Here is a 15,406-nt window from a genome sequence, read left to right on the forward strand (position 1 = left end):
TTGAAATCTTACCTAAGCGATGTAAAGGATTGATTGCGCTTGTATAATCCTTTAGACATAAACTGTTGATCAAGTCTGGGGCTAGGATTGGATCCAGCTGCGCCTAAACTCCTCTCTGCGAAGGAGTTTAGAAAGCCGGGGGGCCTTTCTGCACCTCGCGGCTCACCGGGAGGGCCTTCCTGACAGTTTTGTGTGACCCTGTCCTCTATGCAGTACGTAATGAAGTGTACCTTGCCCCCGAATCTTGTGAAACCACTGCTGCATTTACTATCAAGCTGTGTTAAATCACTGTTTTATGTCAATAGACATACTGTTGCTTCTTTCTTGTGAGTGAAGTGCAGGACTCCATGTGCAACAGGTACAGACAAAACTCTTTCTGAAGATTTAAATTTCCTACCAGGAAAATAGCTATAATAATACAGTATAATGTAAAACTGTTTTCATTCTTGGTATTGCAGTTTCTGAATGCAAAGTCTTGAGCTTTTTTAACTGTCATCCTCATTCTTCTGCAAATAGCACAATCCAGTTAATATTTTCCACTCAGAATCCAGATGCCTAGCAGCTCAGACAGTTTCAGATAAACGCTGCCAGACAACGACAAGCTATATAGTAATATTACCCTAGAAAACTGCTAAGTGGTAATAAACACATATCAACTTAAAAAGGTGATGGTTCCACCAGTTGTACAATGATTTAGAGAAAAATATGCTGCAAGTATTAAGGCATGCATTTTCTAAGTGGGCAGATGGTCACGGTACTATGAGTGTTGTTGAAAGAATAGTGTATCTTCATTTGCCATTTGTGGGTACTTTAAAAAACAACTTGATAAAAAAGCTGCAGGAGCAACTGAAATACAAAATCTGTCAGTGCAGCAGATAGGGCACAATTTCATCTTATCAGTTTTCACAGCTCTGATTAACTTCAGCTGGAGTTTGATGTCTGAGTCTTCTAAAAATAAAATCCAGAGTATTCCGATTACAGTGGAAGTGTGTAAGACAATACTGAAAAATGACTTTGATTTCCTAGTTACAAGTGTGTACATCCTGGCTCTTTATTTTAGACAAACTGTATGTAAAGAAATTCAGGAAAAAGCAAAAGGAAAGATGGACAATATGGCAAGCGTATTGTATAATTCTCTCCATATGCTAACTCCAAGCAAGGAAAAGCAGAGAAAAATGAAGTGTCTTGTGCTTGTTATTAAAAAAGAAAGGCTCATGCTTTTGTTCAAGTTTGGCAAAGTTTATTTTCAGGAAGAATAAATGGAATGATAGAGCAAAATTTTGCATCAGTACAGTAATTATGTTTATTGTCCTGTTTTTCTGTAACTGTGGCTTTAGGGATCAAGTTTCTTGGCAGAAGGCATTGTGACTGTAGCCTCAGCCTTTCTCTAGAAGGTTTATATAAGTGAATCAGAGAAAGCAACAAAGAGCTATTAGTGCTATGGTATATTCTAAAAGTCAGCTTGATCCTTTAATTGCCCAGTATCAGTCAGACAGTTTGGCCTCAAACAACAATCTTCTGGGGTTAGAGATTACACAGTGACGGGTAGCAATTTTCAGAGTTGCAGCAAGTGCATTTGTGTTTGTGCATTGCTAAGATGCTGGAAAAAATACAGTGTATGTTGAGTAGATTATTTTTCTTTTCAGAAGATTGTATCCAAATGTTAGAGGTGATTTGTGGTGAGTTCTCATCAAGTAAAAAATGCAAAATTTAGGAAGTATACCTATTGGCTTGCTGAAAAATTGTGTCTGTCTTTCTTTGTTTCATCAAATAGTGCCAGAAATGTTATTTCTAGGTGGTATTTTTTGGTTTGTGCAGCCAAAAAGCTATTTTTTTATTTGTGCATGTACTATACCCAAGGGTGCTGTTGTGTCACTAAGTTACGTCATACGTGATGTTAATGTGCTGGTCCTAAGACTACAAAATGCGTATTCTGAGTAGAGCTTGCAATTTATAACAATTTTAAACTTATTCTCCTGCCTTTCTGTGCACTATAAAGACATGACTGTGATTTGAGATGAGGAACTGAAACTTGCTTTCAGGCCATGAATACAGAAATACTGCCCTGTAACAAGTGTGGGTCAACTTTTGCATTTCTATGGCCTTTGTAGCCTTGCTGATGTCATCTCCATACAGATTTATTCATTACTGAGTAGAAGTTCAAATGGCATAGCAAAAATAACCAAGATACAGAATTATTGATGTCTTTATGTTCAAGCTACTGGCTGAATTTATTATTGTCAATTCTGTACTGTCCAATTACATTCTTTGCATCATGAGTTCAGACCCAAAACAGAATGGGGGTTTATTTAGTAAATGTTACTTTACAGTTCTGAAGTACAGAAACAGTGGTCTGGAAGAAGCCTTTCCACCTGACCTGCTGCTCTGTCAATTTGACGCTCTTCCCCACAGTTCCCAGTGGCAGTTCATTATATATGAGCCAGTTCTAGATGGACAACAGAGCGGCCGATTGCTTCTCCAGTACGAGCATCTTGCTTGGGGCCTAACTGGCTGTAATGTTTTATATTCTAGGGATTTGGTAGGTACATGTGTTTACACAGTGCTATATGTACAAGTTATTTTGAATGCTGAATATAAAGAGGTAAAATTTGGCCATGCCATTGCACGATTGGCTTCCCCTCCCTCAGTTATACAAACATTACTCTCTCCGATGTCATTCTCTTAGTTATGTTGGCAGGGATCATAGCTCTAGACCGCACGTGACCAGTACAACTAGAATACTTACTGGAGAACCACAGGATAAGTGTTTCTGTTTGAAAACAACTCCGATAGTAAAATCACACACATGAGCTGCGCTGCTTTGGTTGTCAGACTCTTCACAATCTGGTGACTTCTTACAGCATCTCCCTTGGTGTTGTCATGAGACTTCTTGGGGAAAAAGCGCAACACAACAATACTTTAAAAAAAAAGTTTTTTAATGGCCAGACTACCCAGAGTTTTAATCAAAGTTTGAAGAACCTAAGGGAGGTCCCTACACCGCTAACTAAGCAGCTGGTCTCTCACCAAGAATCCTCACTTGGCATCAGAGGTAGAAAGAGCCAGGGTCAGTGAGATGGAAATGTAGAAAGGAGGACCTCAGGCAGCATACTTCAGCTTTTCAGTCTGAGCTCGGCTTGCATGGTGGTGCAAATGCACGTGGACCACACATGTCTCAGTGCACAGCATCTAATCATCAATTTTGCTGGAGCTCTGGACTTCCACCTCACAATTAATGTCCTTTTGGGCAGACTGCAGTGAAGCCTCAGCATTATAGTGCATGTGACATGCATCACCACAAGATACTGAGTATCTGATGTTTTCCTGCACAAATTATGAAGCTGAACAGAATCATTGCAGAAAGGATGCAGAGACACAGACAAATCTGTGCTTTAAACTGCTTTTACAGTTTTTTTACTTTGTGATGTTTATATGCCTGAAGCATTATTGTTTGTACTGCAGGTATGAGAAGGCATTTCACTAGCTATGATATCTGATGGCTCAGGACGAGAGAAATTTTAGCTTGACATTGGCCTCTAGGTTGACATTGGCTTTAAGGTTATGCAGGTATATATTGACACAGCATTAGAAGATGGTGGCTAATTACAGAAAATACTGAGAGTCTCAGAGGAGCATAGAAGGACCTAACTGTTGTGTTTCAGTGTATGTGGCCATTCTTTCTCCTTCTGAGGTCTCCTCCTATTTCCAGTGTAGCACAAAGTAGTATTAAAGTTGTCTTTAAATACAAAAGGGAAGTTCCCTGTTGGAGAGAACCTGGTGAAAATACAAATTTCCCTTTGTATGTGGATGATGGAGGTGGTTGAAGTGAGAAAAGGCAGAGGGTGCCATGCTGCCAGGATGGCATACGGGGGAATTGCTGCTGCAACCTGACACACCCGCAGGTTCAGCGAGTTCAGCATTTTCCAGACTAGAGGAAAGGGTAGGTTTAGGGAGTGATTTAGAACTAGTCTTAAATCCTCACATCCCTGGTTGAGGAATCTGACCCCTGCAGTCTTGCCAGTGGACTCCGGAGTTACTGAAGGGGCATATTTGTTCACAGGAGTCTACAGAAATGTGTGATGTGGACCAGAAATTCTGTTCTCTCCTCTCTGGCAGGCCACTCAGCTGCCTGGATGTGTCTTTTTCCCCCTTCAGCTGGACATTTTTTTCATTTAAATTAGGGTTGTAAAAGTTCTGGGAATATGTGTAGGCTCTCTGCCTTGGAAACTTTTTCTCCATTACTTCAGAACTGCTGCAGACCTACATTGCAGTGAGAGTTAGTTTGTGGTCTTGTTTTATTTATTAGTACAACACTGACCTGGAAGAGAGAAAGTGAGAGGGGATTCTGTAATTCATGACGTACTTGACATCGTATTTTAAAAACTTGATAAATTGATCTTTAAATTATTTTGTATCCTTAACTGACTGCATCACTCTTGGGGACTGGCTGGCACGTGTAGTACTTTGCGTGTTGCCTGGCTTGTGTCTATGAGACCTGCAGAAGGGCAGACCTCTCCATGTCAAACTATAGCTTGTAACAGATGCGATGATGCTGTACCTGGATAGCTATAGTAACCAACACTGTCTTGTGGTTTCTGCTGGCTGAACATTTTTTAAAGATTATATCTGGAATTATTTTGCTGTTAAAGCTAAAATGACACACTTTCTTCCCTTATATGCTTCAGTATTCCCTCTATTTTAGGTCAGATGATTCATCTCTGCATTACTGTTTCTGCATTTCCATTGCCTTAATTGGGTCTTTTGGAGATGTTACAGGCTATATGGAATTGACAAATGCTGTTTCTAACAATATACAGATTTGTCCCCTCCCTTCCTTGCTCTCTTCCTTCCTCTTTCCCTCTCTTCCTCCCATCCCTCCTTCCTCCCTCCTTTGCTTTCCCTGATTCCCCCTCCTCACCTTCCTCAGTCCCAGGTGGTTTCTTTCTCCTTGTCTGTACCGTACTACAGCTTTTCAGGGAGTGAGCTGGAGGGTTTTGCTCACTCTGCTGCTAAAATGTGACTCGTTTTCTTTAGCCATGAGTTACCTCAGAGGAAAGTCCTCATGACTTTTCATGCTGGTTTAAGGTACCACCAGGTATCTACAAAAACCCTTGCAGGAAGAGGAGGTCAGGAGATGTCCTGGACCAGCACATTTGCTGATTATTTTGGATACTGTGTCAGCAGTTATTGCTACTCATATTTTAGCAGCAGGTCCTGGTGCACGGAGGGTGACATGGTTGCTTCTCTTCCCACCAAGGTGTGCCTTCAGCCACCAAGAACAGCCCTCCACCCGAGTGCATACCAACACAAGGACAGCAGTTGCTTCTGGGTACAGTGATTAAAAACTGGGCTCAACCTAATTGCATCTCCGTGTATCAGTTGGGTGCAGCTGGTGGGTATGGAGAGGCAGTGGCAAGTGTTGTAGTTAACCGTAGTTTAACAGATTACTGCTCTCCACTTAAAATGAAAAATCTGGCTGTAAACATATTTTTAGCCAGTGGCGAACAAAATAAAATACCACTAAGAACGGTGAACATCAAAGTATTTAATATTTAAAAATGCCATCTATGATGCCAAATTGTTAATAGATTTGTGTTCAAAGATGATGTATGCATTTACATTTTAAATGAAGTATTTTTGAAAATGAAGTAATTTGTCATTACTACTTACACAGAACTCTCCATTTGGGGTTTTAAAATTCTGAAGTTCAAGAGGACTATTACAGTCATGTAATACACCTCTGCATGTAAATAGTCCACAAAGCCCTTCATTAACCCTGCGCCAAATTTATAGCTTTAAAGCTCTACCAAGAGCTTTACCTTTTCTGCTGGCTTGAAAGACTTGAACCTTTCAAAATCATCTCCTCTCCAATTAAAAAAAAATTACAAAAGCAAGGAGCATTTCCTCTGAAAATGTTTTAAGCAAAAAAGGCAATTAATGTTATAGCAAAAAACCTAAAAAGTTTCCAGGACTGGAAGCTGTAACTTCAAGAAAGAAGAAGAAGGCAGGGTTAATTCCAAAGGGTTATGGTGGCTTCCCTGTCATCAAGACCAGGTTCCCGCCTGGAGGTTGTGCCACAGACGGTGCTTGTGCTCGTGCCCGGCGCATTCCCGCAGGTGTGGCGTGTGTCCGGAGCTCGTGGGAAAGCTTCAGCAGGGAACTGGCCCTCGCAGCTCTTCCAGCCTGAAGGGTAATGTTGAGTGGGCACAGCCCAGCTCTTAATTCCTGCTAGGCTGCATACTGGTTGTTGTCACTTGATAGCTACAGATCTTAGCGAACTGAAGAGATTCGTTTGTGGTTTTTAATCTGCTGAAATTTCTGGACATCTGTTTAGCTTCAAGTATGGGCTCATTGAAATAAAACCTAGGCAAAACTTAGCATTGTGTCGCTAACAGATGACGTAAAAATAATAAATTCAGGGCATTCTCTCAAGATGTAGCAATCATTTTCTGTTGCCTGGCAATATCTCCAGCACTGAATACAGAGCTGGGAATTTATTTTATGATGCTGTGCAGAAAAAATTGTTTAGAATTTTCCACTGTGATTCCCCCAAGAGGAAGAACCCATGGCTCAAACAGAGAGAGCAAACATTAATGATACCTTTTATTAATCTTGGCAAATTTATGGCCAAGTTTCTGTTCCTCTTTCTATACTTCCATAAATATTTACTGAAAGACACTGTTGTATTTTCTCAAATTCATCCCACTTATATTCAGTGGAAATTAGTTTAAACTTACTCTAAATAACTTATTATAGCATAATTTAAATTTTAGTTTATTTTTATGTACTCTTGTTTAATAATCCTGTCTTCACACGGCATGCAAAAATCTTTTCCCTTTTCTTCAGGGAGGATTATGAATTTTTCTAAGGTATCTCTAGATGACATTTTATTACCCATACACTATGTGAGATTGGGTTTAAGGGGAACCTCATATGTCCAAGATGTCCTGTGCTTGATAGAAGAATACAAAGACCCCAATTCCATAGTAGATTTCAGGCAAGTAAGCTGCTGCATATCCCCGTGAACAACAGTATTTATCGTCACTTGTAGGACTGGTACATTTTTGTGACCGACTTCATACCCCAACAATAAAAATGAGAAGTTGAACGTCTTTGTTCTCCTGGAATATGTTGATAAGAGGAGGACAAAAACCTTCATGGTTTCTTGGGCTGGGATAAGTTTTTCCTATGACCTGGGATACACCCAGTGTATGCCTTCAATCTGCATTTTTTTGGGGAATACATTAACACTGGCTTGTATGAACTGACTCCATGAAGTAGGTCATGAAATAAATCATGCAGAGTCATTCCGCTGACAGCCACAGCGGACCTGTCACACATTTAGAAAACAAATGCATGCTAAAATCAACAGTTTTAAATAGTTTGAGTTTCTTCTCGCTGTTGGTATTTTAACATTTGGTCAATCCCTCTGATAACAGTACCCCCCCAAATCTCCTTTTATGGTCAATTCTATTAGAGTGGATCCTGCTGTTGATGGGAGAGCTAATCTAAATTAGGCTTAGCTGGTGATGAGCTCAACTGAGCGAGTGAGATTTTGTTCTTGTTTTTCTTTTGTTTACATGGTAACTGTCTCTTTCCTTTTCCCATACAAATAAATGTCATGTGGCATAGCTGAGATGTGCTGCCTTTTATTTGCCAGAAGAAGTTGCTAGTAATTGAATCACTTGAACACTGAAATTTAGAGGCAAGACTTTTCAACGGAAAAATTAGTAATATGCTACAGGATGAGCTTTGCGGCATGTCAAGACCACCCTGTCACACCTACTACCCAAAAATTATGAATTCTTTTATTCATTTATTCATTTATTCTCTTATAGGAAAGGTGATCAAGTTGTCCAAATCATCAAAATTCACTGTTTGAGTCACAGATTGTTTTTGCACCATCTCAACGGTTTTAAACATAACCTCAGCAGCAGCTTATTTTCATAGTACAGGAAAATAATTCAGACATCAAACTGATCCTAAGTCAGTCCGTTGAATACTTTTTGAAGAGAATAGATTTTGAACTGATCCTTAAACATGCAAAACCAAAATACGTTTCATTTGTTTTCATAGCAGCTAATTGCAAAATGTGATTTAGCTTGAATGCAGAGAGCTGGAAAGAATAAACAAGTTAATAAGGTGCTGTGGGACTTGTCTTGATGGTGTGCATGTAAAGACTTGTTAAGGATAGAGGCTCGAACTAAACTGATAGATAAAAGCTTCTAGAGGGTGTTTACAACATCCAGCTCAAGCATCCAATGCGCTGGGAGCCATTTCCCTCCTCACCGATTGCACACAGTTGCTGGAGACTGTGATGCAAGCCACTGCTCCTATTTCTTTTTTTTTCCTCTTTTGTCTCATCCACCTGTGCCAGAACTGGTCCTTCCTTGTCATGATTGCTTTCTGTGTAAATTGTGATGCTTAAAAAGTGTAATAATCATGGTTGAAAAATAGGTTTTGTAAGATCAAGTTTCAACGGGCCAATATAGTTCCGTCATTTTTTAATTTAAATATTTACAGTGTTGAATCAAATAGAATTCCTCTTGCAATGGTTGTATCTTTGCACATATGTGTGTACACACGTAGACAGGTATGCATGTACCTCTCTGTATCTGTTTATATATACATGTGCATATGTTTGTGTGTGAATATAAACATATATGTATATAAAAATAAATGTATATAGTGGCAGAGACATGATAAGAAAAAACCCTAAGCAAAACATTCATCCACATTTACTATTCAGTCTGATAGAAATGTAAAAGGGGAAGGACAGGAGAGAACCTAAAAGATTAGATTAAAAAGACCTTTCTGCTTCGATAATCATTAGTGCTGTTTGTAGGAATGCAGAAAAGATTTTTCTAAGTGGGGACATTGAGTTATGTGCATAACTCTTACCCTTTTGGGAAAACGGTCCTCCCAAATTTATTTTTAGACAACCCTAGATTGAAAATCAGCCCATTTTGTTAGGGACTAGGTAGTTGCATAATGTTGGCACATGAGTCTTCAAAATTCAGATGTTTGCTTTTAAGAAAAGAAGCTAGACCTCCCATTTTTGTACTTTGCACAGCAAAAGGAAAGGGAATAGCAGTATTAGAATTTGCCTTTGCCTCCTCTCGGTCATATCTCCCTTGGAGGGTGTTTCAGCAGCACCTTAAAGGCAAAAATGTTCTGACTATTCCTCCTTTTCTCTGCCCCAAGGACCAGAGAATTACACAGAGCCCATTTGTCCAGATCCACATCACCCTCGTGCCAAATGAAACTCCAGGTAACTTTCTGAGTTTTTGGCTGCTTTCTGTCACTCGCTGCCACTCTTCAGAGTGCAAAACTGCATCAGCCATGCCATTTTTGACATGGAAATATTGCTTTAGTTGTGGACCATATGATAAATGCTTTCTTACTGGATCCTTGTTATCATAAAGATAAACTTGTTACCATGAGGATACTTTTCTGTGTCCTTCCACAGCATGAGTTTTCCACCTTGCTGGTAAGGAAACATGCTCACCACACCCTGGAGGAAGCATCAAATTCCAGCTTTGACATCAGGGTGATTTTCTCAGACTGATGATTAAGGGTCTACCCATCTGCTGCTGTTTATAAGCCCTCGGGGCTCATCATGTGAACTTTTCCAGTGCCTAAAGTTGTGGTAAGTATCCTTGTCCCTCTTGCTTCTGGAAGTACAAGGTCTATCAAAAGCAGATCTTTTGCAAGCAGGGAATGACGTTGCCCTTCAATGTTTTTCCTCTTAGGTGCATGATTGCTTAGAATCAGGCATATAGGCAAAGCATTCGTTTACTCTTGTCATCAGGTAAGCTTTTGCTTTCTTAAATCCTTTGCAGCTAAGGCATGTCAGTTTTGTTGACAGTCATAGAATCATAGAATCACAGAATGGTTTGGGTTGATGATTTAGTTCCAACCCCCCGGCCATGGGCAGGGGCACCCTCCACTAGACCAGGTTGCCCAAAGCCCCATCCTAAAAGTCTCATCCTAGTCTTTTCTGACTTTACCAGTGGGCCCTGGTCCATCCATCCTATCAGATCTCTGAGAAGCAAACAACAGTGAACTAAATGAAAATGTGCTAGATGCAATCCTATTTCAGTTGCCTCTCACTTTTTAAGAGGTGCACACACGTTCTCTTATCTCTCATTAAACGGATATAACTGATGCCTGTAATTATATCAGCAGTACCACCTTTTGGGGAAGACTGACACACCCTTGACTCCCACCTTTCCATGAGAATTTGAGGCATTAGACCAACTCATGAGCTCTGGCTCTTGAGTGGCACAATATTTAGTAGTTTTTAGAATATGATAGAAATTAATTGCAAAGATGAAGAATGATGGAATATGCGTGCTGATATTTATACTTGGCATTTGAATGATAAATGAATGTTAATCATGACAACAATCATGTTCTCATCATCCTTCAGTGGTGGCATTATCATCATTATATCTATAAACTGAAGGCTCTATCATTTTCAGCAGCAAATAACAAAGGAAATGCTCCCTGCCCCAGAGCACTTGCTATCCAAATATCACAAAGGATAGGGTTATGTGCCTCCTTAACCAAAGCCAGATGTTTGATTTCAAGGAGGGAATTAAAATCTATTTTCACTAGGGAATTTTTCTCATGCGGAAGGTCAGCATGGGAGAAAGCACGCAGGAAGTTTCCCTGCTGGCATTTGTGCTAATTAAGGGTGCAGAACGGATTCAGTAAATAACCCCCTGTTTTCACAAGCCAGTAAACATTTTGAAAAGCATCTCCTTTTGAGCTTTAAATATCTACCCTCAATATCTGGCAAAATGTGATTTTTTAATTTATTTTTTTTTTTAGTTAAATAGAGTGAGATATTTTTAGTTGGGGTTTTTGTGGTCTGAAAACTGGAAGGAGAGAAAAATAAAGAAAATTATTTTCCTCCTATTTTACAGTGCATGACCACATATTTCTCATCTACTGAGAATGCCAAAACCTGGTGTGAAGCCTCTTTGCGCTCCAGACATTGAACCTCCTTGCCAGGCATCTTTCCTTTTTAGGTTTGCAAAGAAGGTAATCGATTGCTTCTTTTATGGATTACCAAGCTGGTGATGCAATACAATCTTTATTCCAAACCAAGCATTTAGATTTCTACTTCCCCTTTCAGCACTATGGTATCGTAGAGAAACTGCCAATGTTTGTGTCAGCAGTTGATGGAGGAGCTAGGAATGATTTTCCTTTCCTGAGTACCTGGAGAAGCAGACGGTGCTATCTAACTGAGGCAGGGGCTGCATGTAGGAGAGGGTGTAGAAAGAGCAGCAGCTTTCCTGGCATCAGAAGTGGAAATATCAGTGCTGAGAGACTGCTGAGATGGAGTGCGGTTCTTCCCCCGTATAACGTAAAATTCATGCTCCAAGGATGGAGGTTTCCCTCTGGCTGCACAGTCCTGCAAAGTGCCCCCCTTGTGAGAGACCCGTGGGCTAATGTTAGACTTCCGCTCTTCCCTTACTTAATTCATGGGTACTGATGGAATAAATCCTGCTAGCGTGCTGGAAAACACTGTGCAAGCTGGAGCTTTGCTCTCCTCTGCTTAAGCAAAAGCTTGAACTCAACAGATGCTTCAGGTGACAGAAGTCACTTGGTGGGTGAAACCGTGGCGAATGTATACGTGTCAAAATGCAGAGTCAGAGCAGGATGCTAATAGCCTCCTGCTGAGTAATTCAGAGGGTGGTTTAGCCCTGTCGTGCCTTCTGGGCAAGTCTGAATATTTGTTCAGACTTGGTTTGGTTCTGACAGACACCTGGTGCAGGGGTTCTTACAAGTAGTTTTTAATCTTTATTTGGGGGAAGGGTACAAGCAAGGGCATGGAAAACCCATAGATCCTTTGATTTTAATTACACTAATGATTTAGTATCAGTCTCAAATAAGAAATAATTTCGAAACAACAGTTACACTTGACAGCAGGCCAGGATTTTCTTTTAAAAAAAAGAAGAAAAAAGAAAAGCCTTTCCTCCCTGTATGCTGTGAGATCTCTGAAACTACAGGTGAATTTTCTGTTTGTTCAGATTCCCTCAGAGGCACAGATTTGGGTTCATAACTTGTCTGGTCATTATATTTTGGCAGAAAGATTAAAACTTATTCTTTTACTTGCAGCCTGAGCTTCCCTTTACCCTAAACTTCCACTCCATATTGTTTTTAATCATTTGGTCTGTTAGACATTTGGTATTTTTCTGCCCACTTAAATATCCCCCTGCCTCCTTTGTAGCTAGTAATCTAGTGTTTGTCTGGGTCAATCACAATTACAGGTATTAATGGGGAGAATAAAGAAACAATACACCTCCGCAAAACGACTTCCTGCATTCCTTCTTCTAAACAAATCAATTCAAGTGTTTGTACCTTCTAACCAGGTTAAAATGTGCTGGTTTTTTGCAAACCTTTCCTGAAGTCCTTACTCAGTATTCACACAGGAGGAGCAGGGTGCCATCTCTTGCCTTGTCTGTACAGTAGGTTCCCTTAGTCCAGCGTTTCTGCTTTGAAAGGCTCCTCTTCCTTCATGAGCTTCTCTACTTTAATTGAGCTGGCTCAGGAGCACACGGAAACAATTTCCCTTTAGGTCCTTCGAAGTAAGAAGCTTCCTATAAGCATTTAAATCTAATGCATCAATAAAAGATCTTACACATATTGTGAAATATTTTCTGGAGTTCGGACTGTAGATCAGCTTCTGCAACAATTTAGAAAAATGTCTCATCAGAAATGTGTACTCGGGTCTGTGTGTATCTCTGTCTCTTAGCTGGACGTAAGGGCCAAATCTTATGTTGACTAACAGTGAAAAGTGGATTGTATATTTTGGTTGGTTTATATTTGTGCTTCAGATCTGCTTAACAAAGGCAGGTTTCGTGTGTGTGCGCGCGTGTGCGTGCAAGAGATGGATTCATAAGGGGAATTGGCAGTTGCACAGTCCTCTGTCCTTCCTGTCCGTATCCCGGCTGTATGTCGGATGGGTTTAGGAGGGATAAGAAAAGGGAAGTCATCCATCTTCCAAGAGGAGCAGCAGGTGCCTTCAGTAAAAAATGGGTTACAGGCAGTGTCACTGGCACAAACCAGCGAAGCCTGGCCACATCCGTGGGCTGGTCACTGGTGTTTGCAAGACATTGCCATTCTTCAGCCCCATGGCCTCGGGTCAGCAAGGAAGCGTGAGATCGGTGTTGGCGCTGTGTTCCCATCCCTTCGCTGCGGGGAACCAATCATCCTGCCAGCGAGAGACAGAGCAAGGAGGGGCCCCGGTCCCACCACCAAGTGTTGATACAGGCCAGGCATGACACTCTTTGGTGGATGCGAGCTTCACGTGGACTTGGCTCTTGTACCCATGGAGGGGTGCTGAGCAGGAGACTCAGACTTTTCTGCCAAATAAACCTTCATAGCAAAGGGCGATACCCACCACCCAGACTACTTTCTTTCAAAAATGCCTGGTTTTAGAGTTAAAAACAAGAAGCATGATACAAAATGTCTCAGATGGGATTTACTTCCTTGCAGCACTGCTAAATCATGCATGAGGTGTGATCAACAGTCTCATCTGGTACCAAACTCGGCACTGGGAAGGGACCATGCCATCAAAGTGCTGGAGCAAACAAGAGCTGCTCTGTGCTGAGATTGCACAACCGGCGCTCAGTCGGAGGAGCAAGGCCAGGCAGAGGTTCAGCATGACCTCCGCCTGACTCATATTTTTTCCTCCTGTTACCAATAAGAACTTTTTCCTCATGAGTCACTTTAAAACAGTTTGTGCGTGTTCAGGGAAAAAACGAAACCCGAAGATTTTCCTGAGGAACAGTTTGTTGGTGAGACAGAACAAATCATTGAATACAGTCAGGGACTGTTCTGCCTGCACAGTTGAGCTATTTAACTCTTGGGGCTTTAAGTGAATGTTTTTTTTTTTACTGTCATTTGTGTATGTCCTTGCATCTTTAATGCATTTTTCTCTGAAACACATCAGGGAAATAAGCAAGTGTTACTATTCCACTTTTTAGATATGTGTCTGAAGCTCAGGGAAACAAGGACCCCTTCAAAAATTTGCCAGTTTAGCTCTTGTCTGTCCTAGCATAGGTCAAGCATATGCTGGCAAAACAGTGCTTTTTCTGTTCTACATTTTTCTCAGGTAACATAAATAAAAGCATATTTATAGTATTGTAGCCATGGCTTTCATGAGGTCTGAAATACTGGGCTTTCTGACCCCACCACGACTTCACTGCAGTGGCAAATTTGACCTGTGTGACTTGCTTGTGGCTGCACAAGAGGTCCATGGCAGGGTGTGCAAATTCAAGTCTCTGGAATTGCAGACTAGCATTATAACTCTGAGAGCTGAATAGTTAAAGTTTCTGAGAAGTTCATTTCTCTGTAGGGAGTAGATATTATATATATATAATGTCTATATTATGCATTATATGTATTGATTTTCAGAAGCTGGAATAAGTTTGTATCCTGATGGCAGGAGCGATTTATTTTGTTTTGTCTTTAGCCGCAAAAAGTTTACTTCTGGCTACATCAGCCTGTTCCTCTCTTCTAACAACTTTTGGCCTTGCTGACTGATTGAAGCCAGTTTTGACAGATCAGCTGCAGTCTCAAAGGCAATTAAGTTTCTGCAGGCTTTGCAGAGATCAGGAGTGGAGAAGAGGAACAAAAACTTAGCAATGCCCCACTAAGGGAAAGGCTGGTTTGAGCTCAACTCTTACTAAACATCTGAAATGTCACAGCAGGGGCAGTTTTTAAGACTGCCCTGATGGTGAGACAAAATTCACGGGGAGTAACAGGCAGCAGGGAATGCGGTCATGGGGCAGAAATCAGATGGAAATCAGGTCTCATCTGAACTTCTTGTCACCTTCTTTGGCAGCTAGCAGCGTGGTTTTGCCTTTGTGTTCCTGACCCAGATCACTTTATTTCCACTGTGAGATCCTCAGGACCGGTGGCACTTCCACCCATTCCCTTTCTCAGACAGGCAGGCTGTAATCAGATTGAAATGGTGCGAGTCTGGAAGAGGTGTCTGGGAGAAGTTTACTGACAGCTGATTTTGAGAGGTCAAGTTAAATGATTTAATGGTTCTCAAGCTTTAGGTCCTGTTCATCTACGGGAAGGCGTGCTGGCTTCTGGAGCACAGAGCAGCTTTCGTTAGACTCCCGTGGAGCCCAAATGCCCAGTCCTGTTTCCTGCGTGCAGGCCAGTCTGTCTTGAAACATCACGACCGTTTGGGCACTTGAAGTAGTGATTACTTCATAGACAAAATAATGAAAAGCAACCAGAAATATTCCAGCAACTGTCCTTTCTGTGTCAAACTCCTAACCAAAAGAAGATCAAGGTCTTCTAAGTGACTAATTAAACCAAAAGTGAATCTCTATAAAGAAATAAATGCCTAAAATGTATGCTGAGAAAGCCTGCTATCAGC

At 41.0% G+C, this 15,406-nt stretch overlaps 1 protein-coding gene across 4 annotated transcripts in view; it reads left to right on the forward strand.

Moving 5' to 3' along the window:
• Positions 1 to 15,406, forward strand: part of UMODL1 (uromodulin like 1) — a 77,159-nt gene that overhangs the window by 4,041 nt on the left and 57,712 nt on the right. For all 4 annotated transcript variants that reach the window (XM_054820830.1, XM_054820837.1, XM_054820845.1 and 1 more), the window contains 4 exons: positions 9,202 to 9,268; positions 9,467 to 9,646; positions 9,750 to 9,808; positions 10,929 to 11,046. The gene's annotated coding sequence lies outside the window, so the exon portion shown is untranslated. The remainder of the gene's footprint in view (positions 1 to 9,201; positions 9,269 to 9,466; positions 9,647 to 9,749; positions 9,809 to 10,928; positions 11,047 to 15,406) is intronic.

This window comes from Grus americana, chromosome 1 (assembly GCF_028858705.1).
Source record: "Grus americana isolate bGruAme1 chromosome 1, bGruAme1.mat, whole genome shotgun sequence".
Classification (NCBI taxonomy): Eukaryota; Metazoa; Chordata; class Aves; order Gruiformes; family Gruidae; genus Grus; species Grus americana.